Consider the following 17,578-nt stretch of genomic DNA (forward strand, 5'->3'; position numbering starts at 1 on the left):
GAGGAAAATATTGGAAGAACTTTTTTCCGCATAAATTTTAAAGACATTTTCAATGAAACGAATCCAATTACAAGGAAGACTAAGGCAAGTATAAACCTATGGGACTACATCAAATTAAAAAGCTTCTTCACAGCAAAAGAAACCACTACCCAAATCAAGAGACCCCTCACAGAATGGGAGAAGATCTTTACATGCCATACATCAGATAAGAGTTTAATAACCAACATATATAAAGAGCTTACCAGACTCAACAACAAGACAACAAATAACCCCATCCAAAAATGGGGGGAGGAATTGGACAGAATATTCACCACAGAAGAGATCCAAAAGGCCGAGAAACACATGAAAAAATGCTCCAAGTCTCTGATTGTCAGAGAAATGCAAATCAAGACAACAATGAGATATCACTTCACTCCTGTGAGAATGTCCTACATCAGAAAAGGTAACAGCAGCAAATGCTGGAGAGGATGTGGGGTCAAAGGAACCCTCCTGCACTGCTGGTGGGAATGTCAATTGGTACAACCTCTGTGGAGAACAGTCTGGAGAACTCTCAGAAGGCTAGAAATGGACCTACCCTATGACCCTGCAATTCCCCTCCTGGGGATATATCCTAAGGAACCCAACACATCCATCCAAAAAGATCTGTGTACACATATGTTCTTGGCAGCACAATTTGTAATAGCCAAAACCTGGAAGCAACCCAGGTGTCCAACAACAGATGAGTGGCTGAGCAAGTTGTGGTATATATACACAATGGAATACTACTCAGCTGTAAAAAATGGTGACTTCACCGTTTTCAGCCGATCTTGATGGACCTTGAAAAAATCATGTTGAGTGAAATAAGTCAGAAACAGAAGGATGAATATGGGATGATCTCACTCTCAGGCCGAAGTTGAAAAACAAGATTAGAAAAGAAAACACAAGTCGAACCTAAAATGGAATTGGAGTATTACACCAAAGTAAAAGACTCTGGAATACAGGTCCATGAAAAATGATGAATGAAATAGTGGGGGTTGTATTGCTAAATGGGAATCTGGGGAATCTTATGCATTAAAAAAAAAAATAAAAGGAAGAAGAAGTAGAAACGCAAAGCAGAAATTGACTGAGTTTGGAGTATGGCACCAAAGTAAGAAAGCAGAAGTATACTAGAGTTTGCAGTGAGTACCTCCCTAATACTTCCTCTCCACTTTTCCAAGCTTTGGGTCCATGATTGCTCAACAATTTGTAAAAAAAAAAAAAAAAAGAAAAAGAAATGCAAAGGGCTGCATGAAAAATAACCTGCAAACAACAAAGCCACTAGAAGGCATTGGAGAGGAAGAGGACCAATCACAAAGTATTTTGGAGGAATTAGGATTTATTATGAATCTGAGCGGAGGCATTTGAGGAGCAAAAAAGTCATGACCTGATTTATATTATAAAACCAACCCTTGGAGCACATGGTTTAAAACTAACAGTATGAGGACTCCAGAGAGGGTGTGAAGTCTTAACACTCACGCAAATCACCACTGGTGGGAAAATAAATTGGAACTACAATTTGGAAGATGACTTGACACTATTTATTAAGGATAGGCATTGAGTATATTTCAGTGGTGTCTTTTTATTTTAAAAAATTGTTTATTTATTCCCTTCTGTTGCCCTTGTTTTTATTGTTATTGTTGGATAGGACAGAGAGAAATGGAGAGAGGAGGGAAGACAGAGAGAGGGAAAGATGTGAAGCGACTCCCCTGCAGGTGGGGAGCCGCGGGCTCCAACCAGGATCCTTATGCCGGTCCTTGTGCTTTTTGCCACGTGCACTTAACCTGCTGTGCTATCGCCTGACTCCTGGTGTCTTTTTTTATTAATGTTTTAAACATATTTTTATTTTATTTATTTTGGATAAAGACAGAGAAATTAACTGGGAAGGGGGAGACTGGGACAGAGAGGGAAAAGAGGGGTCAGGGGAAGATAGCATAGTGGTTATGCAAAGAGACTCTCATACCTGAGACTCCAATGCCCCAGCTTCAATCCTCTCTCACACCAACATAAACTAGAGCTGATCAGTGCTCTGGCAAACAAACAAACAAACAAAGAAACAAAAAAAGGGAGGCACCTGTAGCACTGCTTCACCACTTGTGAAACTTCCTCCCTACAGGTGGGAATCAGGGACTTGAACTTGACTGGGGTCCTCGTGCACTGTAACATGTATACTCCACCAGATGCACCACCACTTGGCCCCTCAGTGATGTCTTTTTCATTTTTATTTTTTAAGGAGTTAAAAGCCATCTTTCTCACAGAAAACATGGTATGGAAACAGAATGAAAGACTATAAAAAATGGCCACTGGGAGGGGTGGATTCATAGTGTTGGAACTGAGCCCCAGTGAATACCCTGATGGCAATAAATAAAAAGAAAGAGAAAAAAAGAAAGAAAGATAGAAAGTAAGAGAGAAAGAAAGGAAGAAAGGAAGGGAGGGAGGGAGGGAGGGAAGAAGGAAGGAAGGCAGGAAGGAGAGAGACTATAAATTAATTTTCCAAAGTGGTAGTAGTATTTTATATTCATTCCAGTTACTTATAGATAGGAGTTCTATTTATTCCATGTCCTTGATCTTTCTATCTTTTTAATTTTAAGTATTATGTGTGGTAAACTCTTGTATTTCTACTGCTAGAAAATATAAATACATGCACCAAAAGACATATAAGAATGTATCTGGCAATAGATGAACACTGTAAACAACATGCATTAGAACAGAAAGGATAAGTTGTGATACATTTATATAATAAACATAAATGAACTCTACTTTCAGATATTAACAAGGGATAAATATGACCAAAGTAAGTTTTTTTTTTTTTTTTTTTTTGGCACCATGGCTTCATGTTGGGTAATTCTGCTACTCTCAACAGATTCCTTTTCTCCCTTTTAATTTCAGATAAAGACAGAGAAGGGAGAGAGATACAGAGGAGAGAAATACAGAGAGGGTGAAAAAAAGAAGAGACATATCACAGTACTTCACTGTTTCTGAAGCTTACTCTTGTGGCCTTGCAGAGTGTTCCCATGTGGTGCTAAAGTTCAAACCCAGGTCCTTGTATGTGGTAAAGTGTACGAAAAGCAAAAAGACTAAATCTTGGATGGATGCCTACAGTATGAGTTCATAAACAGGTCAGAAGTACAGAAAAGAAGGCAAGACATTGTTTAAAAGGATAAAGTCAAGGAAACAACGCAAAATTCACAAAATTCTTTTGTTGGGGAAGGAAGGTAGATATGATCAAGGAGGCTGCCTACAGAGACTTCAGATATACTGGGTAATTACTCCATGATCTGGATGGTGGCTATACAGTATATTTTAAAAGTTTATTCTTGGGAGTCGGGCAGTAGCGCAGTGGGTTAAGTGCAGGTGGCGTAAAGTGCAAGGACCGACATAAGGATCCCTGTTCCAGCCCCCAGCTCCGCACCTGCAGGGGAGTCGCTTCACAGGTGGTGAAGCAGGTCTGCAGGTGTCTATCTTTCTCTCCTCCTCTGTCTTCTCTTCCTCTCTCCATTTCTCTCTGTCCTATCCAACAACGATGACATCAATAATAACTACAACAACAATAAAACAAGGACAACAAAAGGGACTAAATAAATAAATAAATAAATAAATAAAAAGTTTATTCTTGGGCTCAGGTGGTGATGAACGTGGTTAAGTGCACATGTTACTGTGCACAAGAACCCAGGTTCAAGCCCCCAGTCCCCACCTGCAGGGGGAAAGCTTCATGAGTAGTGAAGAAGGGCTGCAGGTATCTCTCTCTCTCTCTCTCCCTTTCTATATCCCTCTTCTGGCTGTCTCTATCAAATAAATAAAGACAATATTAAAAAAACAAAAATTTTATTCTTTAATAAAAACAATTTATTTAGGCTGAGTAGATAGTATAGGAGTTATGAAAAAAAGGCTCTCATGCCTAAGGGTGCCAGCTATGAGGTTCAATTTCTAGCCCCTTGATAAGCCAGAATTGAACAGTACTCTAGTAAAATAAATAAATAAATTTCACAATATCCATTCATCTGTTTATTTTTATGAGACACTTAAATAGAGACCAGAGCACTGCAGCCTCTAGGACCTCAGGTATGCAAGTTCTGTGCTCTAAATTTGAGATATGTCCTCAACCCTTATTTTTTTGTTCTTTAAAAACAAAATATGTTATGTGGAAAACTGATGTTACATATGTACAAACTACTGTATTTTACTGTTGACTGTAAACCATTAATTCCCCCCCCCAATAAAGAAAAAAAATGTGAGGGCCAGGTGGTGGTATACTTGGTTGAGCACATACTTTGCCATGCACATGTACCAAGCTTGGCTCAAGCTCCTAATCCCCACATGTAGGGAAGGCTTCATGAGCAATGAAGCAGTGCTGTAGGTGTCTTTCTTTCTCGATCCCTCTTTATCTCCCTTTTCCCCTCTCAATTTCTCTCTGACCTATCTAATAAAAAAGTTAAATCAAAATATGTGTACTAATATGTACTACTTTGAAAATCTGCTGTATTTCACAATAAAATTTATTTTTTTCAGGTTAAAAACTCTTTCGGTCTGGGAGATAACTCAGTGGATACAGTGCACACCCTACTGTGCATGAGGCCCAGGGTTCCATCCCTGACACTGCATGGCAGTACCACACATAGCATCAAAGGGACTTCTATGGACAGTGCAGGTCTAACTATGACTGTATATTTGATAGCTACAGTTATGTGACTCAGGAGGTGGTGCAGGGGATAAGCCATTGGATTCTGAAATATGAAGTTCTGAGGTGTTTTTTTAAAATATTTTATTTATTTTCATTTTTGTTGCCCTTGTTTTTATCATTGTTGTGGTTATTATTGTTATTGCTATTGGTGTCATTGTTGCTGGATAGGACAGAGTGAAATGGAGAGAGGAGGGGAAGACAGAGAGGGGGAGAGAAAGACAGACACCTGCAGACCTGCTTCACTACTTATGAAGAGATCCCCCTGCAGGTGGGGAGCCGGAGGCTCAAACCGGGATCCTTGTGCTTTGTGCCACGCGCATTTGCATTGACCTGCTACGTCACCGCCTGAACACCTGGAGTACTGAGTTTTATCCTTGGCATCCCATTGTCAGAGTAGTGCTCTGGTTCTCTCTCTTTCCTCCTTCTCACTAGTAAGTAAATATTTCTAAAATATTTTACTTGTTTGCTTATGAAAGAGATGAGGAGAAAGAAAGAAAGAAGGAAGGAAAGAAAGAAAGAAAGTAAAATAAGTCCGAAACAGAGGATGAATATGGGATGATCTCATTCACAGGCAGAAGTTGAAAAACAAGACCAGGGAGTTGGGCGGTGGCGCAGTGGGTTAAGTGCACATGGCGCAAAGCACAAGGACCGGTGTAAGGATCCCGGTTCGAGCCCCCGGCTCCCCACCTGCAGGGGAGTCGCTTCACAGGTGGTGAAACAGGTCTGCAGGTGTCTATCTTTCTCTCCCCCTCTCTATCTTGCCCCTCTTTTCTCCATTTCTCTCTGTCCTATCTAACAATGATGACATCAACAACAACAATATTAACTACAACAACAATGAAAAACAACAAGGGCAACAAAAAGGTAAAATAAGTAAAAATTAAAAAAAAGAAAAGAAAAACAAGACCAGAAGAGAAAACACTAAGCAGAACCTGGACTGGAGGTGGTGTATTGCACCAAAGTAAAAGACTCGGGGGGGGGGTGGTGGTATAGATATTAGAAAAGCATGCCTAGTGGGGGTTGTATTATGTGGAAAACTGAGAAATGTTATGCATGTACAAACTATTGTATTTACTGGTGACTGTAAAACATTAAACCCCCAATAAAGGAAAAAAAGAAAGAGAACCTGCTACATGTGCTATCAGGGATCAAATTCAGGATCTCATGTTTGAGGGTCCAAAGCCGAATCTACTATACCACTTCTTGTACTACCTAAGTCTATATATCTGTATGTCTACATCTATATATATATATGTAATAGTGATAAAGCTCTAGCTACATAGAATAAAAAATCTCGGGCTGGGGAGGTTTAAAGAATAAAGGAGAGGGATGGAGAATGGGAAAGCTATCAGGGGAGGGGGTGGGATATGGAGATTGGGTGGTGGGAATTGTGTGGAGTTGTACCCCTCCTACCCTATGGTTTTGTTAATTTATCCTTTCTTAAATAAAAAAAAAGAATAAAGGAGTACACAAAACACAGATTTGATCACAGCCCCCACCACACTTGAGGAAGTTTCATTGCTGTGGTATCTTTCCCTTTCTCCCACGCTCTCTTTTTTTATATTTTTTAGTGGCTTAATACTGATTTACAAAATTGTAAGATAACAGGGAAATACCCTCTGTCTCTTTCTATCTGATAAAGTCAGCTGAGTAGGGAAGCCCCAGCAACAACAAAATGTGACAGAGTGTGATTGCTTGACCTGGGAAATGCCATGTTGACATCGCTGGCGACCCTATCAGTTCCAGGAAAATTCTTTTTTTTTAAATATTTTATTTATTGCCTTTTGTTGCCCTTGTTTTTTATTGTTGTAGTCATTATTGTTGTTGTTGATGATGCCATTGTTGTCGGATAGGAAAGAGAAATGGAGAGAGGAGGGGAAAACAGAGAGGGGGAGAGAAAGACAGACACCTGCAGACCTGCTTCACCGCCTGTGAAGCGACTCCCCTGCAGGTGGGGAGCCAGGGGGCTCGAACCAGGATCCTTAGGCTAGTCCTTGCGCTTTGCGTCACCTGCGCTTAACCCGCTGCGCTACCGCCTGACTCCCCTCCAGGAAAATTCTTACCCAACTAGAGTAAACAGTATATTCCCAAAGTACCCTTAAGAAAGATGGTGTAGGAAGTTGGGTGGTAGCACAGTGGGTTAAGCACAGGTGGCGCAAAGCGCAAGGACCGGCATAAGGATCCCAGTTTGAGCCCCCAGCTCCCCACCTGCAGAGGAGTCAGCGGTGAAGCAGGTGTCATCTTTCTCTCCCCCTCTCTGTCTTCCCCATCTCTCTCCATTTCTCTCTGTTCTATCTAACAACAACGACACCAATCATAACTACAACAATAAAACAAGGGAAACAAAAGGGAATAAATAATAAATAAATATTAAAAAAAAAAAAAAAGAAAGAGGGTGTACAAAGTAAAAGACTCTGGGTTGGGGGGGGAATACAGGTCCAAAAAGGATGGCAGAGGACCTAGTGGGGGTTGTTTTGTTATATGAAAAACTGGAAATGTTATGCATGTACAAACTATTGTATTTACTGTCGAATGTAAAACATTAATTCCCCAATAAAGAAATTAAAAAATGACTATAGTGGTCCAGGAGGTGGCGCAGTGGATAAAGCATTGGACTCTCAAGCATGAGGTCTGGAGTTTGATCCCTGGCTGCACATGTACCAGAGTGATGTCTGGTTCTTCTTCTCTCTCTCTCTCTTCTTATCTCTCTCATTGATAAGTAAATAAAATACTTTTTAAATAATGAATATAAATAAATAAATTAAAAAAGAGAGAAAGGAAGGAAGGAAGGAAGCAAGGAAGGAAGGAAGGAAAAGGGTATATTCTGTTCAAAGCAGAATCTGACTGAGTTTGGAATATGGCACCAAAGTAAGAATCTCTGGGTGGAGGGTGAGGGTGTATGGTCAGCTTCACCGGGCGGGATGGGTGGGGGAAGTGGGTCACAGACATAAGGTGGTGGAAATGGTGTCAATATACACATCTATTTATTTATAGTTTCATAAACCACTATTCAATTTAAATAAAAAAGAAAGAAAGAAAGAGGGAAATAAAGATAAGGGCAATAAAAAGGAAAATAAATACAAAAAAATTAAAATAAAAAGGAAAGAAAGAGGGTGTAGCAGGTGTGGTTTTCTCTGAAAAGAAGGTGTGGAGGGTGGAGCTACTTCCCCAAAGGGGGTTCCAAAATAACTTTCTGGGGCTAAGCAGTGGTGCACCTGGTTAAGTGCACACACAACAGTGCACAAGGATCCAGGTTCAAGCCCCTGGTCCCCATCTGCAGGGGGAAAGCTTCACAAGTGGTGAAGCAGGGCTGTAGGTGTCTCTTTGTCTCTTTCCCTCTCTACCTCCTCTCACCCTTAATTTCTCTCTGTCTCTATCCAATACTAAATAAATAAAAATGTAAAAAATTAAAAAAACAAAAATAACTGCCTATATTAGCTTCTGTAATCAGCTTGCTTGCTACAATTGTGGTTTTTGCCTTTAAAACCAGCTGTATGAGAAGGCTCGAGATTGCTCTCTGAACAACACCTTGCTGAAAGACAGTCCCCAGCCTGGTAAATAAAGAATCTCTAATTTGGACCTTGGTCTTCCTTGCCTCTATGCCAAAACAAAAGGAATGTAGGAGAATTCATTGTATCAAATGTTGCTGAAAAAATAAGATGTGAAGAACAGGGGTGGAGGTAAATAGCATAATGGTTATGCAAACAGACTCTCAAGCCTGAGGCTCTAAAGTCCCAGATTCAATCCCCTGCACCACCATAAACCAGAGCTGAGCAGTGTGCTGGTTAAGAAAAAATAATAAGATGTGACTGAGTACTGTCCATTGGATATAGCTAGCTAGATGTTGACCTTCACAACGGCTGATCTAGATGTGTCCGTGCATGTGTCCGTGCGTGCGTGCATGTGTGTGTGTCTAGATGTGTCCGTGCATGTGTGCATGTGTGCGTGTGTGCGTGTGTGTGTGTGTGTAAAAACCTGAATGGATGAGCAAAACAAATCCAAGCTACAACCAGGTAGCATTTTCTACTCCCTGGGACAACTATAGTCCAAAAGGCAAGTAATGTCTAGTGTTAGAGAGGACACAGAGAAAGGGGAACCCTCATACATTGCTGGTGAGAATGTGGAATGGTGCGACCATTTGGAAAAGTCTGGCAGTTTCTCAGAAGGCTGAACAGAGTTACCATATGACTCAGCAATTTTCCTCCTGGCTATATTCCCAAGAGAACTGAAAACATGTGTCCACACAGAGACATGTACATATATGATTATAGCAGTCTTAGTCACATGAGCTCCAAAGTGGAAACAACTCAAATTTCCATGAACTGCTGGATAAGCAAAATGTGGTATATAGTGGAATTTTGTTCAGTTATAAGAAAAGAATGAAATACTGGCACAACATGATGTGAATCTTGAAAATCTGCCAAGAAGTCAGTAACAAAAGACTACATATGGTATGGATACATTTATATGAAATTTCAAGAACAGGCAAATAGAATCTATTAAGTACGTTAGTGACTGTGGAAGGCTGAGGTTGAGGGAGATGGGGAGTGTATTTTGAATGAGTACAGAGTATCCTTCTGGGGTGATGAAACATTCTGAAACTATGGTTATGGTTACATGGTTATGTGAAAAGACCAATGAAATTGTACATTTGAAATGAGTGAGCTGCACAGTCTGTGAATTATATTTCAGTAAAGGTGTTGCCCCCTTAAAAGGGTAGAATTGGGCTAAAGTGAAATGAAAATTAAGTTGGGAGGTCTTACAGAATGTTCACACACTGGTGTGAATGACTTAGTAGTGAGGGAAAGTTAATGATGCAGGAAAAAGAGAGGAAAGCAGGCAGCGAGGAAGGTAGTAGCTTAGTGGTAAAGTACAAACTTCCATGATGGGATCACAGGTTTGATAACCAGCAGCACATGCATATGCTGTAGCAGTGCTCTGGTCTGTCTCAGCCTCTCTCTTTGTATTTTACTTTCTTCTTTTTTTTTTTTAAAGAGTATTTTAAAAAATATTTATTTATTTATTTATTTATTTATTCCCTTTTGTTGCCCTTGTTTTATTGTTGTAGTAATTATTGTTGTCATTGTTGTTGGATAGGACAGAGAGAAATGGAGCGAGGAGGGGAAGACAGAGTGGGAAAGAAAGACAGACACCTGCAGACTTGCTTCACTGCCTGTGAAGTGACTCCCCTGCAGGTGGGGAGCTGGGGGCTCAAACTGGAATCCTTATGTGCTTTGAGTCGCCTTCGCTTAACTCACTGCACTACCGACTCCCCTTCTTTTTTTTTCCTTTCTTCATCACATACTGCAACAAAGGGAGAGATGGAAACACTCACACTTCCCTTTAGTGAGGGCTGGGCTCCAACCTGAATTGTACACATGACAAAACAGGCACCTTTCCAGGTGAGCTAGCTTGCTGGCCCTAGTCTTTCGCCCTCTCCTGAAACAAAATTTTTTCTTTTATTTTTCTTTCCCTTTTTTAAAGTAAACTGAGAAATGTTTCACCAAGATCAATTTATTAACTAATTAATTTATTTTGTTTTTTAAAAAAGTTTTATTTTTCCAGAAAGATCCAGCAATCCTAAATGCATCTGTTATCAGTAGCAGAGTTTTCATATATTAGGCACAAAAGTGACAGGAATTAATTATTTTAAAGAAAGAGTAATCTTAATTATACACACACACACACACACACACACAGAGAAAGAGAGAGAGAGGGAGAGGGACTGAGGGCAGGAAAGGGAAGAAGGGAGAGGCAGTAGTACAGAGGGAGGGAAAGGGACAGCAGCGGGAGGGAGAGGGACAGAGGGAGGGACAGGGACAGAGACAGATAGACAGACAGAGACAGAGAGAGAAAGACCAAAGCACTGATTAGCTCTGGCTTATGGTGGTAGTGCTAGGGATTGAACCTGGGACCTCAGAACCTTGGACATGAAAGTCTTTTGCATAACCATTATGCTGTGCTCTACTCTCAGAGCCCTTTTTTTTTTTTGTTTTCTCCCCTTTATTTCTATATTTATTTATTTAATATAATAGAAACTTGTGGGGTGGTTGAGAAGTAGAGAGATAGACACCTACAGACCTATTTATTTGCTTGTGAAGTGTCCCCCCTGCAAGTGGGAGGCAGGGGCTTGAACCCAGGTCCTTCTACAGGGTAATGTGTGCTCAGCAAAGTGAGCCACTGCCTGGTCCCTTCTTTCCCTTTTTTTTTTTTTTTTTTTTTTTTGCCACCAGGGTTATCACGGAAGCTCCGTGCCTCCACTATTCCCAATGGCTCTTCTCCCCCCACTTTCTCTTTAGGGGAGAGAGAGAAAAATGGCAAGAGGGGACCAGGGGCTTGAACTCAGATTCTCACACATGGTGACAAGTGCACTCTACTGGTTGTGCCACTGCCTGGCCCTCATCTTTCTTGAAATAAATCTTAAAAAAAAAAAGAGTGGTCGGGGAAATGGTGCAGTAAATGAGGCATTGGACTCTCAAGCATGAGGTCCCGAGTTCAATCTCTGACAGCACATGTACCAGAGTGATGTCTGGTTCTGGTTCCTTCTCTCTCTTATCATGTCTCATGAATAAGTAAATAAAATCTTTAAAAAAAAAAAAAAAGAGAGAGAGGTGAGGCTGACAAAATAGCTTACCTGGGGAAAATGCCTGTCTTGCCAGGTAAGTAACCCAGATTCAAGCTGCCAGTATACCCCATGCAAGTACTGTGGCTATTGTGCTAGAGTGTTTCTCCATCCCACTCTCTCTGACTTTGTGTGGTAGAATGACTGAAAAGTAAGGTCTCTGGGCTGGGGAGCTAGCATAATAGTTATGCAAAAAGACTTTCATGCCTGAGGCACCAAAAGGCTCAAGTTCAATTCCCAGCACCAACATAAGCCAGAGCTGAGCTGTGCTCTGGTTAAGAAAAAAATTAAATTCATTTAAAAAGGAAGAAAAAGAAATTACAAAACATCTCTTTTTTTAAAGAAGGAGAAGAAGGAGGAGGAAGGAGAGGAAGAGAAGGAGGAGAAGGAGAAAGAAAGAGAAAGGAAGGAAGGAAGGAAGGAAAGAAGAAAAAAGGAAGGAAAGAAAGAAAAGTAAGGTCATTGAGTAGCAGGAAGGGATAAGAAAGCATCAGCACATGTAGTAGGAGACAAAGCAGAGCATCAGCACAGACTAGGGAAGCAGTGCATTTTATGACAGGGGAACAAGAAGAGCGTCTTTATTGCTGAGGTAGAGGCTTGCTGGGATGGGCTGTGAAACAGTCCTGTAAGACAAGTGGCAAGGCCACACTATGATCTTCTGGATAGTTTGTGGTCTCAAATTTAGTGAAACCACTAACAACAAACATCCCCTGATGAGCTGAAGAAACAGCTCAATTGGTAGAGTACTGGGCTTGCACACATTGGAGTGGTGCTCTGGCATGTGTGTGTGTTTCTGTGCCGTGTAAAACTTTCACTTATGTAACAAATGAAAATGAATCTTTAAAAATAAATAAATATGCTCTAATGGCCACCTGAGCTTGAGTTGATGAGTGTAGACAGGGGAACTACACAGCCAGAATCCAGATAGGAGCAGCAGGGCCAAGAAGAGCAGAAGGTCTCTCTCCCTTGGCACTTCCCTGCCAGTCAGGGGAGACATGCCTGAGTCCATATAAGGGACAAGCAGAAGCTGAATGAGGTCCCCACCAGCTCGCAGGGAGAAGAAAGGGAAAGCAGGCCTAAGGAACTGAACAGCAACATTTGGGTTTTGGTGGCCAGGATGATGTTAGAGAAACTCTCCAGTCAGTTCATAGGAGACCAGTCATCAAATTAAACGAATGAAGTACAGGATACACAGCCTCAGACCAATGCAGCCGAGCACAATCTTCCTGGCAAGCAGAGAAAAGAAATGGCAAAATAAGGCGGGGAGGGAGGGTGTGGGAGAGGGCTTCTTGAATCGGAAAAGGTGAGAAGAGAGGAAAAAAACCCAGCAAGATGCTGATAAAGCACTCTCTTCCCACCCACAGACAGGCAGCCTGAAGATGTGTCCCAGAGCTTCCACGTAAGGCAGTAAACCACAAGTTATTACTCACACTGCATGAAGCTTTAGGCTTTTACAAGAGATTTGGGGGCACAGCCTCTCATTTGGCATTCACAGAAGTCCCAAGACCAGCTGAACGAGGTCGGCAGGCACCAAGTGACAGAGCATTCATGCTGGTCCAGGTCTGATGGCTCCAAGTCCAGGCTCCATCTGCCAGTGAGTGTCCTGCCTCCTGAGTGTGGCAACAGCTGACATGGCAGGCAGTGCCCCTGGCTGTCAGTTATTCTCTATAGAGGAGGAGACCCACAGACCCTCCCTTACACACAACTCAAATCCAGTGAGGCATGTCCTTGATGTTTCTGAGAACTGGTTGCTTCACGTCGACATGCTTGGCTGACTGAAGTCATCATATTGCAACATCCTGGCACCAGTCCTCTGGCATGGATGTACCTCTCAGAGTCATCCTGGTGACTCCTCTTCACTCTCTAGTTACAAGTCTCCGCAGTCCCCAGCTTCTCCTTCCTTCAAGACATCTCACCTCAAGGTGACATCCAGGTTGAGATCTAGCTTTGCTATTTCTGATGCTGCCTGGAGTTAGTAGGAAACCAGAAAATAAAAGCTAACACATCTTCAAACAGAACGGTTACTCTGGCTAATTTTCCCTCTATTCTTGGTTGTTTCTCCTCCTCCTCCTCCTCCTTCTTTTTTAAATATTTATTTATTTATTCATTCCCTTTTGTTGCCCTTGTTGTTTTATTGTTGTAGCTATTATTGTTGTCGTTGTTATTGGATAGGACAGTGAGAAATGGAGAGAAGAGGGGACGATAGAGAGGGGGAGAGAAAGATAGACACCTGCAGACCTGCTTCACTGCCTGTGAGGTGAGTCCTCTGCAGGTGGGGAGCTGGGGGCTCGAACTGGGATCCTTATACTAGTCTTTGTGCTTGCAACATCTGCGCCTAACCTGCTGCGCTATCACCTGCCTCCCTTCGTCTTTTTTGTACTTGCTGGGTCTTTACCACTCTGGGCTACTTTTTTCAGATATAAATGGAAAGACAACAAGCAACCTGGGAGGTGGCATAGTGGCTGGAGCATTGGACTTGGAAACATGAGGTCCTCAGCCTTATCTCAAGCCTTGCATGTGCCAAATGTTTTCTTTTTCTTTTTTCTTTTTTTACTTATTTTTATTATTTATTTTTTATTTTCCCTTTTGTTGCCCTTGTTATTTTATTGTTGCTATAGTTATTATTGTTGTTGTTACTGATGTCGTTGTTGTTGGATAGGACAGAGAGAAATGGAGAGAGGAGGGGAAGACAGGGGGAGAGAAAGATAGACAGCTGCAGACCTGCTTCACCACCTGGGAAGCGACTCCCCTGCAGGTGGGGAGCCGGGGGCTTGAACCAGGTTCCTTATGCAGTCTGCAGCCCGACTCCCCTGCCCTATTATTTCTAACTGCTGCATAGTATTGATTTTCCAGGCAGAAAATCAATAAAGACATAAGGGAACTAAATGAAGAGATAGATAAACTAAAACTATTGGACATTTTCAGAGTCATTCATCCCAAGAAACTAGAATACACATTTTACTCAAATCCACATGGGTCATTCTCAAGGATAGACCATATGTTAGGCCACAAAGACAGCATCAGCCAATTCAAGAGCACTGAAATCATCCCAAGCATCTTATCAGATCACAGTGGAATTAAACTAACACTTAACAATCAACAAAAGATTAGTAATAGTCCCAAAATGTGGAAGCTCAACAGTACACTTCTTAACAACCTCTGGGTCAAAGAGGAAATCAAGGAAGAAATCAAAATGTTTCGAGAGTTCAATGAAAATGAAGACACAAGCTATCAAAATATTTGGGACACAGCTAAGGCAGTACTGAGAGGGAAGTTCATAGCTAAATAAGCACACATTAGGAAACAAGAAAAAGCACAAATAAACAGCCTGATTGCACATCTTAAAGGCCTAGAAGAAGAACAACAAAGGAACCCTAAAGCAACCAGAAGGACAGAAATCACTAAAGTTAGGGCAGAAATCAATAACATTGAGAATAAGAAAACCATACAAAAGATCAATGAAAGTAAATGTTGGTTCTTCGAAAGAGTAAACAAAATTGACAAACCTTTAGCCAGACTCACAAAACAAAAAAGAGAGAAGACCCAAATAAATCGGATAGTAAATGAAAGAGGAGATATCACAACAGACACCACAGAAACTCAAAATATCATAAGAGGCTTCTATGAACAACTATATGCCACCAAGCTAGAGAACCTGGAAGAAATGGACGATTTCCTAGATACCTACCAACTTCCAAAACTAAGTAAAGAGGAAGTGGATAACATCAACAGGCCCATCACAGCCAGTGAAATTGAAACAGGACTAAGGATCTTGGTTCCAGCCCCTGGCTCCCCACCTGCAGGGCAGTAACTTCACAAAAGGTGAAGCAGATCTGCAGGTGTCTATCTCCCTCCCCAACTCTGTCTTCCCCTCCTCTCTCCATTTGTCGCTGACCTATCCAACAACGACAGCAATAATAACAACAAGGATAAACAACAAGAGCAATGAAAGGAGGAAAAATGGCTTCCAGGAGCAATGGATTCATAGTGCCAGTACCAAGCCCCAATGATAACACTGGAGGCAAAAAAAAATAAAAAAAAGAATAGGGAAGCTATGAAGGGAGGGGGGTGAGGGGTTCTGGGGGAGAGAATTGTGTGAAAATGTACCCTTCTTGCCCTATAGTCTTGTCAATATTTCCATTTTATAAATAAAAATTTTTTTTCCCCTTTTGTTGCTAGGGTTTTTGCACTTGTGTCACTCTATTATTCCCAGTGCACTCTCTCCCTCCATCTCTCTCTCTTTTTTTTTTTTCCCCAGATGAAGGGTGAGAAACAGAGCAGGAGGGAGAAAGAGAGAGAAAGAGATACTACAATAACCCTGGTGACAAATAAAAATAAATAAATAAGGGCGTCAGGCAGTAACACAGCAGGTTAAGCGCACATGGCCCAAAGCATAAGGAATGGCGTAAGGATCCCGGTTCCAGCCCCCGGCTCCCCACCTGCAGGGGAGTCGCTTCACAGATGGTGAAGCAGGTCTGCAGGTGTCTATCTTTCTCTCCCCCTCTCTGTCTTCCCTCCTATCTCCATTTCTCTCTGTCCTAACAACAACGACATCAATAACAACAACAACTACAACAACAATAAAAAATAGGGAAACAAAAGGGAAAATAAATATATTAAATAAAAAATAAATGAAAATGAAAAAACATCAGAAGAAAAAAGTCAAAGGACTACCAATTAGGTTAAGCATATCTCATCAGCATTACAGGGATATTTTAGGGGGGTTAGAACTTTGTGTCCAGCTAGCATTCAAGAATGAGGTGGAATAAAACTATTTCTCAACACACCGAGACAGTTTTACCACCTACAGACCTTACAAAAGGAACTAGTAAAGGTAGACTTCAATAATAAGAAAGCCTGAGCAAGAAGCGGATTGCTAGTGCCAATGCTGAGCACAGAAGTTGACATATATTGCCAAGTTTAACTATATAGACAGTACAGCATTCTTGCTGCCACAAGTAACAATATACCCTATACTGACTGTTAAAAACAACACTTTTGTTGTTGTTTACTATTTGTTTGTTTGTTTTTGTTTTTAGCTTCTAATGTGGAGGGTGTTGCATTTCAGGGTTGGGGTAATGGGTCAGGATTGACATAACAGGTCCTGATCGTTTCATATTAATGTTCTTCCATCTTCAGGGTTTAAGTCTCTTCTCATGGGGGACCAGGAAATAGCTCACCTGTTACAATGCACACTTTGTCACAACCAAGAATCCATGTTTAAGCTCCCAGTCACTACATGGGAGTACCATGCAAAGGGGAAGCTTCACAAGCAGCACACTGGTATTGTAGTAACGGGTTTGTAGTATCTTTATCACTTGTGAAGCATCCATCCTGCAGGTGGGGAATGGTGTTCAAACCTGGGCCATTGCTTGTGGTAATATGTGCACTTAACTGGGTGTACCACCATCCGGTCCCTTAAATATTTTATCTTTATTCTTGTCTGCAGCTTTACTATTTTATGTTTTAGTAGATTTTCAATTGATGTCTGGTATTTATGCTATTTTTTCAATTTTGAAATTCTCAGTCATTATCTCCTCAAATATTATTTGCCATTTCCTCAATTCATATCTGGCATTCCTATCAAATACATGTTAAACACTGTCAGTCTGTCCTCTACTCTGATGAATTTCTTAGTACTAGCTTCCAATTTGTGAATTCTGTTTCCATATTTCAAACTATAATTACACTGTGGCTTCACGATAGCTCACTCAGTAGAGTGCATACCTTTACATAGAAGCACGCTGGGAAATATCATGACACCTGGAGAAGCTCTAATGCTTAAGTGTATCTCTCTCTCTCTTTCTCTCTCTCTGAATGAAGAAGAGGAGGAGGAGAAGAGGAGGAAGGAAGAGGAGGAGGAAGGTCAGTGTGGTAAGGGGTGGACTTGAACTTGGGCCACTAACATGACTAAATAGTGCACTAAGTGAGCCTGCTAGCCAGCCCACAAACAAAAATTCTTATACACTACTAAAATCTTTTTCATATTAACATATTCATATTTCTTTCATAGTTTTTCTTTCTTTCCTTTAATGAATTTTTAAAGGTATTTTTAAAATTCTATTTGGTAGGAGAGAGAAACCTAGAGGGAAGGGGGACAGAAAGGGAGAGACAGAGAGACACCTGCACCACTGCTTCATCACTCATGAAGCTTCCCCCCTGCAGGTGGGGACCAGGCATTTGAACCCAGGTCTTTGTGCACTGTGACGTGTATACTTGACCAGATGCACTACCACCCAGCTCCCCTTTAATGAATTTCA

The 17,578-nt window shown here is 41.3% G+C and overlaps 1 protein-coding gene across 6 annotated transcripts in view; it reads right to left on the reverse strand.

Moving 5' to 3' along the window:
* ST3GAL2 (ST3 beta-galactoside alpha-2,3-sialyltransferase 2) overlaps nt 1–17,578 on the reverse strand; it is an 88,561-nt gene that overhangs the window by 41,041 nt on the left and 29,942 nt on the right. For 2 of the 6 annotated variants that reach the window (XM_007526664.3, XM_060185200.1), the window contains exon 1: nt 12,749–13,028. The exons of the other annotated variants lie outside the window; for them this stretch is intronic. The gene's annotated coding sequence lies outside the window, so the exon portion shown is untranslated. Of the gene's footprint in view, nt 1–12,748; nt 13,029–17,578 lie in introns of those variants that run through there. 6 annotated transcript variants of the gene reach the window in all.

The sequence above is a fragment of the Erinaceus europaeus genome, chromosome 2, assembly GCF_950295315.1.
Source record: "Erinaceus europaeus chromosome 2, mEriEur2.1, whole genome shotgun sequence".
NCBI classification, from domain to species: Eukaryota; Metazoa; Chordata; class Mammalia; order Eulipotyphla; family Erinaceidae; genus Erinaceus; species Erinaceus europaeus.